This window comes from Balaenoptera acutorostrata, chromosome 10 (assembly GCF_949987535.1).
Source record: "Balaenoptera acutorostrata chromosome 10, mBalAcu1.1, whole genome shotgun sequence".
In the NCBI taxonomy this organism is placed as follows: Eukaryota; Metazoa; Chordata; class Mammalia; order Artiodactyla; family Balaenopteridae; genus Balaenoptera; species Balaenoptera acutorostrata.
The window spans coordinates 68,431,104-68,446,599 of NC_080073.1; the positions used below are offsets into that span (position 1 = coordinate 68,431,104).

Sequence of the window (15,496 nt, forward strand, 5' to 3'; positions counted from 1 at the left end):
ACACACACACAGGAAACTAATCTATGGTGAGAGAAATCAGATCTTGGTCACCTCTGGGGTGGGGACTGACTGGGAGGGGGCACGAGGGAACTTAGGCATGCTGAAAATGTTCCAAGTCTCTATCTAGGTGATAGTTACATGTGTATACATATTTGTCAAAATTCATTGAGCTGTGCCGTTAAGATTTATGCATTTTACTGTATGTAGAGTATACCTCAATAAAGTACTGCTAGCGTAAAAGACACACATACAGAGAAATACACAGAACAGACACGATCAGTTTAATGAATTATAAAGCAACTACCTGCATAAACACCACCCAGAACGCCTGGTGCCCCCGTGCAGTCCACAGTGCTGGCTCCCCTTGGACCCCAACGCCCACACACCGGGCATCACAGGCCCCAGGCACCTCCTGCTCCCCAGATTTACGAGGACTCGGAGACCAGGGATGAGGGCAGCACACTGGCTTTGGAACCTCACATTTCCCATCAGTGCAACCCCAGGCTTGACTGCAACTCCTGTTCTGGTGAGTTGAAGGAACAGAAAACACACGCGTTTCCCCTTTCTGAGACGGGGGTTTCCGTACCAGACTCCCCCGGCCGAGTCTTGGCTGGGGGGTGAGGGGTGTCCCCAGCGAAAGTCCAGGAGAAATGTGCCTTCCCTGCATCCCTGCTAAAAATAACCTCAAGCAGCACTGCTGCCACCGAGCAGCAGGAAGGACGGAATCGTGTTTTGCTTTAAACCTCGAAGCAGCTCAGCAGTTGGGGGCGAGGGAGGGGTGGGAGAGAGAGGCTAGGGATCTGAGAGCCCTGGCAGCACTCTCCCCACCCCCACCCTCAGCTGCAGCTGGTCCTCTCAGGGGTGCCTGGGAGGAGTGTTGGTTGGGGGGAGGGATGACAGGGCTTCCCAGCAGAGCAGAAAGCCCGGGAACGTTGGGGATGGGTGGGGAGGGGTCTCTGTCCTGCTAACTGGAGCGTGCAGGCTGGAGGGGCAGGAGTCACGTACTCCACGGGGTCCCCACCTCCTCTGAGAAGGACTCTGTCCCTGCAGCCCACGCCAGGCTCCCTCTGCCGCCCCTGCCCTCCTGCAGCGTGGCCGCCTGCCCCCGGGGGCTCGTGGCACACACAGGGCTGAGGATTGTCATTTCACGTTCCCGGCTCTGCCTGGCTTCCGCTCTGCCCAAAGAGATCGGGAGGTCCTCAAGGGCGGGTGTGGTCCAGCGGGAGGAATTTCCCTGGAAATGGGAAGTACAAGATGTGTCAGTGTGGGATCCCAGCGCGAGGAGCTGAGGAGTGGCTGAGTAAAGGGAAGAGGCCCTCCTGGCCGCCGGCTCCTGCTCTCTCCTCCCACAGCTCCCCTGCCCGGCTCAAGCATCAGAGGCATCACGTGGTGGCAGGACCGGTCTGCAGTCGACCCCAGTTTTAAGAACTACCATGGGTTGAATGTGTGCCACGTTCCAGGCACTGTACTGACCTTACATGGATTACCTCATTTAATCCTCTCTGCAAACCTATGACATTGGAATTCTTACTCTCCCTATTTACAGATGATGAAACTGAGGCTTAGGGTGATGAAATACTCATCCTAGGCTGCCGCTGGTAGAACATGACAGAGACAGGGCTTGAAGTCATGATTTGGGACACAGAGAACCTCCAGGATGAATCTCCAGAGAACAGTGAGACAGAATTTTGGAAACTGGACCTTCCTAAATAATTTAGGACACTGGTTGCTGAACATGATACTCTGGTAGAAAAAAGAGCAGTGGATTTAGGCCAAAATTTGTACTACCAGTTAGGATATTGGCCAAGGAACTTAACCATTCTGAGCCTCAGTTTCCATCTCTACAAAAGGGATACAATAATCCTTACATAGAATCGCTGGGGAGTAATGAATTTGAGCCCAACATTTTTTCTAAACCTGAAAAACACCAAGCTCCATCCTGCCTCAGGGCCTTTGCATGTGATTTTTCCTTGGCCTAGAATCCTAAGTCCCCAGATGTTCACGTACCGGTTTGTTCTTGTCATCTAGGTCTCAGCTCATACATAACTGTCCTTAGAGCAGCCCACCCCATTACTTGCGATTGCATCACTGTGTTTTATTTTCCTTTGTACTTAGCACGATCTGAAATTATCTTTTTGATTTATTTATTTTGTTTTGTTTGTTTGTTTATGGCCTATCCTCCCTCCCCAACTGCCAAGGAGGTAAAATTTCTTGAGAGCTGGGACCTCCATGGGGTTCAATGACCCATTCCCAGTGCTCAGAGCAGCACCTGGCAAACATCAGAGCTTGCTAAACATTTATGAATAAATGAATGATTATGCTTTGGAAACAGCATTACATTGAAGTGTCTGACTCTCCCTCAGGCCTTGCTGAGCCAAAGGGCAGTAAATGTGGGTTAATGGGGACTCGAGAGAGTGTTTCAGTCCTGGCCCAGGCCCAGCCCTGGGGCTCCTAGGCTGTAGGGAGCCATAAGGCTGCTTGGGTTTCCGGCTGCTCCAGGACAAAGGTCAACTCTTTTGCTGGAACAGGAGGTTCTGTACCATCTGGGGCTGCCTGCCTCTGGCCACATCTGCCCGGGTTCCCCAACCTGCACTCCAGGTCCAGGCCAGACCAAACAACTCAAAGTGCCCGCCAGAGAACCCAGGGCTGCTTCATGCCTGTGTGCCTTTATACACACTGTTCCTTTTACCTGGCACGCCCTGCACCCTTGCTCTGCTTGGCTAGCTCCTCTCAGACTTGAAGACTGGCCTCCTCAGAGGAGCCCTCCCGGAGCCCTCTGGCCACACCAAGTCCCTGACTTCCCAGGGCATTATAGTGATCTGTTTTTGTGAGTCTTCCCAAGTAGCCGGGAGGTCTCTCTTTTTTCTTTAATTAAAAAAAATTTTTTTAATTTTTTGGCCACACTGCGTGGCTTGCAGGATGTTAGTTCCCCGAGCAGGGGTCGAACCCAGGCCCTCGGCAGTGTAAGCCTGGAGTCCTAACCACTGCACCACCAGGGAATTCCCAGCCCAGAGACCTCTTGAGGACAATGACTAGCTTTTGTGCCCCCAAGTTGAAGCACAATGCCTGGTGCACACAGTAGGTACTTAATAGATGCTCCAGCACAGCTTTTGGACTTTGGATTCCCCAGGCATTAACACAGTTCCTGAGGCACACAGTAGGCACTCATTAAGAGCACACTGAACGCATGAACCAGAGCAATCTGACCGGTCTTCTAAAGTTGGAGGTGAGGTAAGGAGTGGGGGTGGGGGTAGGAGTGGAAGATGCTTCCTTGCAAACAAGATGGTGTCAGAGGGCAGAAGGCAGAGGGGACCTTAGGAAACTTCCCAGGAGAAGGGACATACAAAAAGCAAAGGTGTAAAGCAAACACAGATGGATGGAGGTGTATAAACACGGCTCTCAGTGAGCAAGGAGAGAAAAAGAGAGAAGGAAGGATAAAAGAGGAAGAAAGAACTGAGCTCAGAGGGGACAAAATGTGCCTGTGAGAGCCACAAAGGAAAGGAAGCCAGAGACTTGGCCAGGCCAACCAACTACAGGATGTCTGGTGCCCTTGCTTCAGCCCTGGGAGTAGATAAGGGTGGCATGGGCAGTGTGGTGCTGTGGTCACTTCCTAGGGTGATAGGGCTGGATGAAAGGTCACATGTCACCATGTTTGGGGACATCTTGGGAAACTCTTCCTCTCTTAGCTCAGGAGAGGCCCTATGTTATGAAACAAAGTACCCCAGACATCACAGTCACAAATTTAGTTTCTTGCCCTTGGGTGAGCAACTTAGCTGCTCCTGCCTCAGTCTGCCCATCAGGAAAGTGGGTACTATTCTCCTTACTTTAGAGGAACATTAAGATTGTATTGAGTTAGGACATATAAGTGAAATGTATACGCCCTGATATGGCCAGGGATTGACATAATGGTGGTGATTTCTGCCAAAACCCTGCTGTGAATGGGTCCTAAGAGAGGCCATGCCACCGTGTCACTGGGTGCCACAGACAGTCCTGAGTTTAGAGACCTGGAACCCAGGTTCAGCCCCTGGTTTTTAGTTCCCAGTGCTGGAGCAGTACAGTGAGGCAAAGTTTACTCCCAGGTGAGGGGCTGAGTGGCAGCAGGCATGCCAGCCGGCCGAGAGACGACTGAGGCCGCACACAGCCAGCAGGCCTGACCACCCACCTCCCTCACTGAGTGTCCTCTGGGGCCTCTGCATTTCAGCCTGTCAAATGGGCTGAAAATGGTTTTCTGGCTGTCATATTATACCTCAAGGCATGCATAGGCTCTAAGGAGGCAGAGTTCCTGGAATCATTTGAAGAGAGGAGAGAATAAGACTCTGAGGCTTGAGAAATGGAAGGTTTGTGATTTAGGTACATGATCTAAGCCATCTAGCAGGACACTTCGAAGTGCTGGCTTTGCTGTCAGACAGACGTAAATGTGAACCCCAGTTCTGTCACTTCTGTGAGCCTCAGTTACCTTAACTGTCAAAGGGGGCTCACAGTAGCATCCACCTCCTAGAGTCACTGTGAAGAGTAAATGAGCTTGTGTATATCAAGCCCTGAGCCCAATGCTTGGTCCCTAGGAGGCAATCGATATGAGCTATTATCGTGAATAAAAATATCACGTGCTCCTGGGGGAGGAAAGCCAGATCATAAACGTATCGATCTCTGGATATCAAAGCCACTTTGAGGAGATTAGAGTGGTCACCACTCAAAAATCATTATGTCACCAAGTGTCAAATTCCGTTTTGCAGCTTCTGTTAGGAACGTGTGACTCCTGGGTTGGGGGGTGGTAGGATACCCCTCCCCCACCTCCCACCTCCGCTGTGTTCTCTGTGACCAACGGGGGAGGATCAAGGGTTAACAGGTCTGCCAAGCTTTTGGGGTGGGTGTGGGTGGCAACTTCAATAGAGCCTTCAGCTCACTTCTCTCGCTGGGCTCAGGCATAGCTGCTGAAGTGCTCGGGAAAACAGGGTGGCAAGGAGCCTCAGAGGCCCAGAGAATCTTCGGACCCAACTTGGAGTGTCCATGGCCTTGGAGGCTGTTTCGGGCTGGCTGATGGGAGAGAGAGAAGGGGACTGGAGGTTTCAACCTTCCCGTGTCCAACTTCTCTCCTCCAGGGCTCACTCTGCACCCCACCCTCACCTCCCAGAAGAGTTTAGATCCCAAGGTCTGACCCATGGTGGGTGCGGGAGCCCAGGTGGGAGGTAGGCAGATGAGAGCAGGGGTGACAGGCAGCAGGATGCCACGGCTGAAGAAGGAAGTATAAATATAAAGCAGCCAGTGTAGGACTGGAAAGAGGCCATATGAAACACACGGTACATTCCGGCCCCAGCGTAACAAACTGTACCAGCCTTTTTCAGAGCTGGGAGCACTGAGGGGAGGGAAGAGAGCAGAGGTTCCTTCGAGGTTGGCCCTGCCTCCTCCTCCCCCACTTCTCCCACAGCAGGGAAAGTCCTGATGTTCCTTTTGCAACCACAGGAAACCTACTATCCCTGCTCACACTCTGTACCCAGTGTTCCTCTCAGCAGCTCCAGACTGGGAGGGAGCAAGGGGGCGGGGAGGGGGGGAGGGGAGGTGTCAGGGGCAGGGGAGAGGCACAGCAGCCCAGGTCACATCAGGGAAGGTGGCAAGCATCACTTGGACACTGACTCACAGAATCACAGCCTGTAAGTGCTGCGACGGAGGTACAGATGACAGGGAGGTGTAGGGAAGGAAGTGCCTTGCCCAAGGTCACACAGCCAGTTGCTCACCAGGGTGGGACCAGAGTGCATCCAGAGCTGGGCAGTGCTGGGCAGCTCTCTTGGGTGTAGTATGTAGGAGTGGCAGGCCAGGGAACAGGCAGTGCCCGGGGAGTGAGGGTGGGGTGCAGCCAGATCCAAGGTTGCCTCTACGCTCTGATTGGCTCTGGGCAGGTCTGGCTTGGGTACTGTCCCCTCCACTCTTCCCAAACCTACCCCTCTCCCTTAAATATTAGAGATAATGTATGTGAAGTGCCTGACGTGGAGGCTGGTTTGTGGTGATGTCAACCAGACTGAGTCACCTCCACGCCTTTTCTCTCCTCCTCCACACACAGAGCTCAAGGCCTAGACCCTCCTGGGATCTTTCTCCCATATCACCACCTCCTTCCTACTGAGTCCCTATAGCTCTTAACACATTTGGTACTCACCACCTGCTGGCTTGGGTTATTATTTAACCTCACATGCCATGTGTTTGTCTCTTCAACTGGTCTGCAAACTGCCCAAGGGCAGGAAATCATTTCAATACACCGAGCATTTATTGAACATCAACTCCAGTGCCAAGCTTGGCCTGTGGGGGATGAGCTCAAGCCATGGGGGGAGGCCTCAAAGAAGCAGACTTTGTTTCTACCTCAAGGACTTTCTAATCTGGTTAAAAGAACAGGATTAGTAAACAGATCACTAGAATATGAGACAGGCCACATGCTGTGTCCTGAGAAAGGTACAGACTGAGTGTGCTGGGCTTTCAGAGGAGAGAGGAATCAGATTTGGCTGGCGCTGTTCCAAGCAGACTTTATGAGCTGGAGCTTGAGAGATGGGTAGACATGGAGGACGGGCCCTCCTGGCATGGGAAGTGGCACAGGAAACTGTGAAGTTTGGAAGGAGGGAGAAGAAACGACTTTAGGAATTGTGTCATAAACTTCTTAATGACATCCTTAGCAGGACCTAACAGAGCCTTCCATATGGTAGGGGCTCAGTATGTAAGTCCATTGTCCCCTCCTTGGTTCAGAGATGGTGGAACCTTCAGGACCAGCGCTCAGGGACGTCTTTCTGCAGAAGGATGGATGAGGAGAAGACGTGGCCCTGAATAAATCCGGGTTTGGGCTGGAGAAAGGGAGGGGTCAGGCTCGGGTTTGGGGTCGTCTTCCTCCACCCTGCCGCCCACTCCCACTCGCTAGTGTCCAGGCGCTTCCTACTCCTGGCATCCTGCCAGGGGGTTCCCAAGCTATCCAAAAGAGCTGGGCTTGGTTTGCCAGCCCCTGGGAATCCCTGGAGTCTCCAGGCTTGTGTGAAGAAAGGATCAATCAGGGAACGGGTCGGAGGAACAGGGAGGCTCCTCGGGGAGATGGCTTGAGTTGGCCCCCTCTAGCGGGCTTCCGTTGTCACGTGACTGCATCCCAGGTCTCCCAAGTCTGGGGCTGACGCACTCCCTGCTATCCTCCTCCAGACTCCTGGACTGAGCGCTGGTGGGGCTTGGGCGGCAGCCTGGGCGACTCCTTCTCTTGCATGGAGCTACCAACACCTGCCCCCACCCCTTCCCGATTGTGCTGCCCCGGGCCCCCCACACGCCTGGGGGTCCAAGTCGGGGCTCAGGTGGGAGATGGAGTGGTCTGGTTGCGCCAAGGCCCGTGACCGGTCAGGGCCGCGCGTCCCAGGGGTTGCGCACCAGCCCCCGGCCGTCCCGGGTGCCCGCGCCTGGCCTGGCCCCAGCGCGCGCTCGCAGGGCTGCGGCGGCGGCGGGGAAGCTGCGCGCCGAGCGCAAGCCGCGAGCACAAACAGGGCGAGGAGGCTGGTGTGAGCGCCTGGGCCCGGTGCCAGCGCGCCGGGGCTGGAACACAATGTCCCGAGCGGGCGGGCGGGCGAGCGAGCGGGGAGCGAGAACAGCCTGACTCAGCAGCTGGGTAAGTGGGTGTGCTCGCTCACCAGATCAACCGCTCTTGCAGCCTGCGGTCAGCGACGACCCGACTCTCGGAGGCTCCCTCGAGCGGGAGGGGCGATCGCACGGCCCGCTTCCCGGCTCCCGCCCTGCCTGTCGCTCGGGACCTCCACGTGGCCGGTTTGCGCATCCCTCTGCCTTCTCGCCCCTCCATTAAAGCGTTTCGCGGCCCCCAGCCCGAGCAGAGCAGGCTCTGCCCACTTGGGAGGGGCACTCTCCTCACCCCACCCGGCAGGTGTGGCCCACCAGACAGCTGCTGGGTACGCGTTGTCGCATTCCCCCACCACTCTGGGAGGCTTCTCTAGGTCTTGGTGTGGGGGATGTAACCCTTAGTTGCAGATGGAAGTAGAAATTTGGTCTAGGGTGGTGGGGAGCAGAGGAAGAGGATGCTGGGAGAAATGGGATTATAGGGCAAGAAGATCTTCCCCATCTCTGTGCTCAGCTGACCCAGAGCTCAGAGTCTCTTCCTGTCCCCTCCCCTCAAAACCACTAGGCCCCTGAAGATTTCCTCAGCGGGAAGGAGAAGCAGGTGGGGAGGTGCTTTGAAGCCTGAGACCCTGCTTTTCTGCCTTACCCACCCTCTCACCCAAAGCCACAACAAAGACCTGCGAATCCTGCCACCCAGCCACAAAGCCTCTCCTTCCTCCTCTGCGCCTGCTGTCTCCTGCCGTCTGGTGGGGCCATTGTGAGGATGACAGCCCCAGGGCAGGGAGCTCAGAAGTCAGCCCAGAGCAGGACTCTTCCTGCGAGGGTGGGGACCTGTCCCATGCCCCAGTCTCCTGGGGTGTCTGCAAGGTGCCCCTGGGGACACCGTGTGCCTGGAGTGTGCCAGGGCAGGCAGGGAGGGGCTCCCTCCTCTGCCAAGTTCCAGGAAAGGCCTGGCAGGCAGCACAGTCCTGGGCTCCAGGGCCTTCCAAGGTGGAGCTGGGGGAGGGATCCCAGGCTGCTGAAGTGCCTCACCTGGGCCTCAACCCCCGCTTCCCAGGCATCACTGGCACCTTCTTTAGCCAAAATTGAGGAGATGGTTGCCAACCATCTTCCCACACATACAGGCATACTTCCTACACATGTGCTCACCCAGCCAACTCTCACCAAATCCCTCAGGCAGGAGGCACTCTCACTGTTGTCGACTCCAACCTTCTACCTGATGTATGAAATCTGTCCACAATATCCCAGGCCAATGTTCTGAAGCTGTTTGCATACCCATAGTGACGGGGACACTCTTTTACAAGGCGGCCACTACCCTTCAGGTCTTCCCTATCTCCAAGTCCAGTCACCTACAGGACACCTGCCCTCACATGGCCTAGGAGTGACTGATCTCACCCTCAGGTCCCTCACACCAGCTCCACCCCCTTTCCCACGGTGACCCTCCCACCTCCCAAACTCACCATGAAGGAGGATTGATTCTTATCTATTTTCCCTCCTTCACCGTCCTATATCTGATTACCAAATTCTTCCCTTTCTTGCTTTTATTACAACATGTATTATTTGTTACTTTCTTCACTTACCCTTCCTTTCCAACCCCGTAGATTCCACCTTTGGCCCAAATTCCCACAGTCACTGCCACACTGTCCTTTCTGACCCAGGTTTTTCCTTCCTCCTACACACCCTGCTGGAATTATCTTTCTCAAACACTGTTTATTGTGTGTGTTATCAACTTCAGACTCCTCAACCAAGCACACTGGGTACACCAGCTGCTAACCTGTGTGTTCCATATGAAGGGGCCCACACTCATTCATGGTGTACCCAGACCCCAGAGTCCAGCACAGGGCCTGATGCATAGCAGGAGGGGAGCCAATGTTCCTCAAGTGTCCAATCCATTTGGTTGTGCTTGCTCTCCGCCCAGTTCTCTTTCCTGGCTTGGTGTCCCCATTCTCATGAAGCCTATTGGCTTCCTGATGCTCACGCAGGCCCTTTTGTTTTGAACAGCCCCGGTTTTTGTTTTTGGCCACACCGCGCAGCATGCAGGATCTTAGTTCCCCTCCCCCCATCCCGACCTGGATCGGGATCGAACCCGTGCCCCCTGCAGTGGAAGCACTGAGTCTTAACCACTGGACCGCCAGGGAAGTCCCAGCCCTGGTTTTTAAACTTCCCAGAATCTTCAGAGAGGTGTGGGGAAGAGAGAAGCTGACGTCCAAATTAACATCCAAATTAACATCGGGGTTTGTGCCCAATACTAACTGCAAAGACCTTGAGTGTCAAGTGGAAAGAGGGTAGCTGGCTGCTGGGAGCCAGCAAGAAACAGAACACCACCGAGGAGGGTGGAGGGCAGAGAACAGTGGGTGCAACCAGTGGCTTTGGGGTTTACAGAGGGATCTTGTCACTGGAGATTCCAGCCTGCCTAACTCTGGGTCACTACTCTGATGCCCTTAGGTTGTTCTTTTTTGGTGCCACATCTCTCACACACACACACACACACACACACACACACACACACGCCCAGTGATCCTGGCCCCATCACACCTCATAACCCAGCTCAAAGTCTCTGATAGTCTCCACCCCACTTGGATCGTGTTGTCATCAACTTCCCTCTGAGCCTCATGAGCTGCCTTCATTCTTTCCTATATTTTATTGCTTCATTATGTCCTGTAGAATTTTCAACCCCAAAGATTATGAGCTCCTTCATGTCAGGGACAGTGTTATTTATTTACTTACTTAATATCATCTGTTTTGAGAAGGAAGAATAAGATAGGGCACTTGGATTTTGGAAGCCACATAGACTTGGGTCTGGATCCTCGTTCCAGCACTTAGCTGTTTGGCCTTGGGCAAGTCTCAACTTTTCTGAGCCAGTTTCTCCATCTGTAAAAGGTGCTAGAGATACTTACCTTGCGGAATAAGAGGCAAAGATTACAGAGACTACAAAGTGCCCGTTGCAAAGTGAGCAGACAATAGCTTGTCTTCCTTCCCTGCGCCGTGGGAGCTTTCCTTGAATTGGGGGACAGGATTCCTTAACTACCGCCCCCCACCACTAAGACATTTCTAAGCGAGTAAAAGGACACTATTAACACTTACACCAGTTCCACGGACGTAACCCGGAATGCATGGCCATCCTACACTAACTCACAATAACCGGTGAGTGCAGGGTTCGGATCCAGCGCCGCCAGAACCCCGTGCCTAAGCATGGGGCCAAGCATAGCTCAAGCTCAATGAACGTCTGTCGAATGAACGAGTGAACGGAACCTGTCCTGCCCTTAGCTTCTTGGAGTATCAGCGAGTGAAGAAGCAAAGATTGACAGGGCCGCCCACGCCGCCTCCCCACCCGCACCCGTGACACAAAGTCTCTAGCAGTCTCCTTTCGCTAAGGTCTCGCCTTCTCCAGCCCGCGTCCCCGCCCCTGGTTGCCTTGGAAACAGTGACGTGTACGTGAGGGGCGTGACCTCTCTCCATCCTCTCCCGGAGACCCGGGCCCCTTCTTATCCCCAACCCGGGGAGAGTATGAGGTTGGGGTCCTCGACCCTTCTGATCCACGCCGGGCCTGGAGCTAACCCTGCCCACCTGGTCCCCCCCTCGGGCGCGGGACTCGCCGGATTGCGGGCACCCCATCCCCAGCCCACCCGGCACCGGTGAGCTGGCGGGGTCCGGAGAACGCCGGCTTCAGTTCCTGGGATCACTCTTCACTCCTTCACCCCCGACAGGCCAGTGGATCCGGAGAACCGAGGCCCAGCGCTCAGCCTAGGCCCGCTTCTTCCCGGGCAGCCCTCGGGCGTGCTCCGTGTCCTGGGGGTGGGCGGGAAGGGTAGGACCCCAGGGCGCGCCGAGCCCCGCGGAGCGCGGGAGAGAAGGAGTTAAACAAGGTGCCGGCGCCGGGCGCGGCGGGAGTGGGGGATGGGAGCGAAGGGAAAGTGAGAGCGGGGGCGGGGGTGGGGGGGGGACCGGAGCGAAAGAACATCCTGTGCCCGCCGCCGGATGCGCCGGGGGGAGAGGTGCGGGGGGTGGTGGGCGGGGAGTAGTCCGGGGAGGGAGGGCAAGATGGGGGGAGGCTCGGGGCGGGGAAAGGCGCGGCCTCCGCCCCACAGTCGGAAATCCTTCTGTGAGGGCGCTGCCCCCTCTGCTCCCCGGGTTTGCCGCGTTTCTTCCAGTCCCCACTCCTTCGCCGGAGTCACGAGCTACCGAGAGGCCCCCCAGTCTGGCCCTGGGCCGGGGTAAGCACGAGCTGGGGAGGGCACGGTCCTGGAGAGCGTGGGATCCCTGTCAGGGCACGGGCTGTCCCCCAGACTTTCATCTCTCGGCTTTCTGGCTTTCTGCGGGGGCAGCTCGCACGTGCTGAGCTTCCGCTGTTCACCGAGAGTCACAACGTACATTCTCTCATTCAGTTCTGACAGCGCACTTCCGTGTAGTAGGCAGGTTTTCCGGAGGAGGAAACTGAGACTCAGATCATGGAACTTGCCTAAACCAAGCTCGTCGGACTCCAACGGGCTTTTCATTAGAGAGTAGGCTAATTTCCCCTTAGCTTCTCCTGTGCATGCAAGCGCCGGGCCCCTCCGGGGTCCCCCTCCTTAACGGCCTACTTGCACAGTAGGTCCCCAGTAGCGTGTTAGGCTCCTCTAATTAACTAGGCTGAAACACCCATTACCAGAGTCCTGATAGAAGAAGCAGGTAGTCTGAGGGTTTTACAGGTGGGAGGATGGTTTTCAGGAACAAAGTAGCTCGGGGGAACGGGCTGGATCCCCGTAGCGCTCCTGGTTTAGGAATTTGATGGGGGAGGGGGGTTCAAAGAGGGCTCCAAAGTTGTTCAAGGCAAGTAAATGGGTTACAGGAGTTGAGATTGATTAGCTTGAAGATGACCAGAGTGGGAAGGGTAGAGGGTGAATGGAAGGGGCTGAATAATGTGCCTTTCAGGCCTCACCGTCTGTGTGCTCACTGCCTTGCCACGCCCAACATTTTTGTCCAGGTGAAACCTGCTTATAATAGTAATTATTATTGTCACGTTTGGTGAGCTCTGTGTGCTGGGCACTGTTCCAAGTATTTAATCCTCTCAAACCCAAGAAGTAGGTATGATTATTCCCATTTTACAGGTGGGGAAAATGAGGCACAAAAAGATTACAAAACTAGGTCAGTAGCTCAGCTGGTTTTGAACCCCGGCAGTCTGGGTTGAGCCCACGCTCTCACTCACTAAATAAACTGCACCTAACATCATGGGAACATCAGCCTTAAAGGTAGAAAAGCTGGTGCAGATGGCAGAGAGGTGTGTACTAGGGCAGCCCGTGTCCTTTTGCCTTGGTGAGGGCAGGTAAGAAACTTGGGGTTGGCTGTGTGTATATGGAATCTCAGACTTCTCTCTAGCCAATATTCCAAATTTTTGAATTTGACAGAAAAACAAAATCCAAGTTCTCACAAAGAGCTGCAGCCTTCATTTATGCTCCCTAAGAACATTCACTATCATCTGTTGTCACCATCATTTCACAAAAGCAAGTACATTTTAATTCTCCTCAAAAGAAAACAGACATCATCTGAATCAAAAGCAGATACTCCCGGGAGCTTCCCTGGTGCTGCAGCAGTTAAAAATCCGCCTGCCAATGCAGGGGACAGGGGTTCGAGCCCTGGGCCGGGAAGATCCCATATGCCGCGAGCAACTAAGCCCGTGGGCCACGACTACTGAGCCTGCGCTCTAGAGCCCACGAGCCACAACTACTGAAGCCCGCGTGCCTAGAGCCCGTGCTCCGCAATAAGAAGCCACCGCGATGAGAAGCCTGCGCGCCGCAATGAAGAGTAGCCCCCACTCACCGCAACTAGAGAAGCCCGAGACCCCGCACAGCCAAAAATAAATAAATAAATTTAAAACAAAAAACAAAAGCAGTTACTCCCAAGAAAGGACAGTCCTTGACTTTCCACCAATGAATACACATTCCTTTTTTTTTTTAAATCGTGCTGTGGACTAGCAAAAATGTCACACTGGGGATGCCTCTGCTTCTAATGCATCCAAAACATTTGAGGGCAGAACCCAAAGGAATGGGCTTAGGTATATATAGCAAGAGGGAGTTAAGTTAGAGCCAAGAAAGAACTCTCCTTCTTTGGAGATCTTTAAAGATCAGGTGAGTACTGCATTTGCTTAGAACGTGAGGGTTGCAGGATCAGCTCCATGGACTGGGGAGGCCAGTAGCTCTGGGTTCCGCCTCAGAGAAGGACCAATCCTCAGATCCACCAGGGGAGCCTTGGAACCTAAAACAGTCCCTTCAGGCAGCCATTTTCTGCCCGGAGTTCATGGAGCTTGATAGGTGGTCCCATGGTAGTGGGGGGGCCTCCAGGGGCCTCTGTCACCCTTCACTACAGGGAGTCCGTGTAGTCACCCACTGTTGGGCTGCACCCTGCCGGCCTGTAAGCCTTATAGTTGCCCGGCCTTAGACTGAAGAAAGAGCCCGGGACAGCAACAGAGACATTCATGGTGCCAAATTCATGCCGGCGAGGCAGTATAAGAACAGCCCACAGGGTTAATATAATGGTGCCTTGCTCCAGTGGGAGCCTGGATTAACTACCTTAGTAGTCTTAGGTGGGGCCAGGTATAAACCAGGTGAAATCTGTAAATCCCTTTCCAATCCTATTCCCCATGGGACAGCAAACGCAAACCACCAGAGACTTACCTGCCAGTCCCAGGACCATTTGATAGTGTGTTCCTCTGGGGGTAGATCCTGTAGCGAAGGTAGCGAAGGCAAAAGTGAGTTACTGTCCTGAGAGATAGTTGGCAGCGGTCTTTCGGTGGTCAACAGTTGAACTTGGATTGTATTGACTAGTTGCCTCTGGGTTAACATGGCCCTGGGATGATTGCTCCTGGGATGTTCAGCTACAGTTCATAGAGCTTGAGTGAACCTCTGGTCCACCTGTTGAGAGAGCGGGTTTTCATCTCAATTGTTAAGTAATCCTTTCATCCTTTCCATTAGCCTGGCAGCAGTGGGGTCGTAAAGCAGGTGGAAATGCCAGTGTGTGTCATTTTTATCAGCCCATTCCTGAACTTCATGACTGGTAAAGTGGATTCCTTTGTCACTATTGATGTCCGTGGGGTCCTGTATACACACAGCTGTCCTAGACCCCAAATAGTGGTTTTTTGCATCGCTAGATGACTCGGGTAGGCCTTTTGTAATGTCTTCCACCTGTTGTAAGCTGCATATAGCTGTTGTTCCGTCATACTGTATATCATTGCTCTGCCTGCTTCCATAGCAGGGGTCAGAAGCCCAAGGGTACTCTTATTTTGCTGTAGCACAGGCCCCAACCAAACTTTTCCAGGTTACTGGCCATGTCCAATTCACAAGACTGTCCCTGAATTAATATCCCCTAAAGCCTGTGTCTAATTGTTTAGGGGTGAGAGGCTGGGGGTACGCTTGTCTTTTGTAGATAATCCAGGTCCTTGCGTTTGGTCTGTATTCACCAGCCATCCCCGTGCAGTCAGATGAGCCACCAGCATCGGGCTGCTACTTTTAAACTGGAAAGAAGCTCTGAAGTTAACAGAGTGGAAGAGAATCAATATAATGGAAGAGAAAGACACCTCTCATGGCAGTCAGCTGCCACAGGGCCCCACAGGCTTGTGGACGGCCACCTCAGGATCACCCCTGCAACCTTCCATTCCCTGTCCTTACTTCGCGACATCTCGGTAGCTTCTTCAGCCTCCTGGCCGGCTCCCCAGTTGTTGGGCTGCACCGTGCAGTCCTGAAAGCCTTGTAGTTGCCCAGCCTCAAGATTGAAGAAAGAGTCTGGAGACAGCGACAAAGACATCAGTGGTTTATTGGACAGGGGTGTCTTAAGCAAAAGGTTAAGACCCACCGATTATGGCTGGCAGGCAGGCAGACCATGACAGAAATCTTCGCTACTCGGGGGGAGAAGGAGGCTACTATTTATAGGGAGAATTGACGTC

The 15,496-nt window shown here is 54.0% G+C and overlaps 1 long non-coding RNA gene across 1 annotated transcript; it reads right to left on the reverse strand.

Moving 5' to 3' along the window:
- Positions 1 to 6,234: 6,234 nt before the first annotated feature.
- Positions 6,235 to 10,915, reverse strand: LOC103011635 (uncharacterized). The gene is made up of 3 exons (XR_452528.2): positions 10,666 to 10,915; positions 10,309 to 10,452; positions 6,235 to 6,583 (listed from the first exon to the last, which is right to left on the reverse strand). It is a non-coding gene; the product is annotated as an uncharacterized LOC103011635 (long non-coding RNA).
- Positions 10,916 to 15,496: the final 4,581 nt, after the last annotated feature.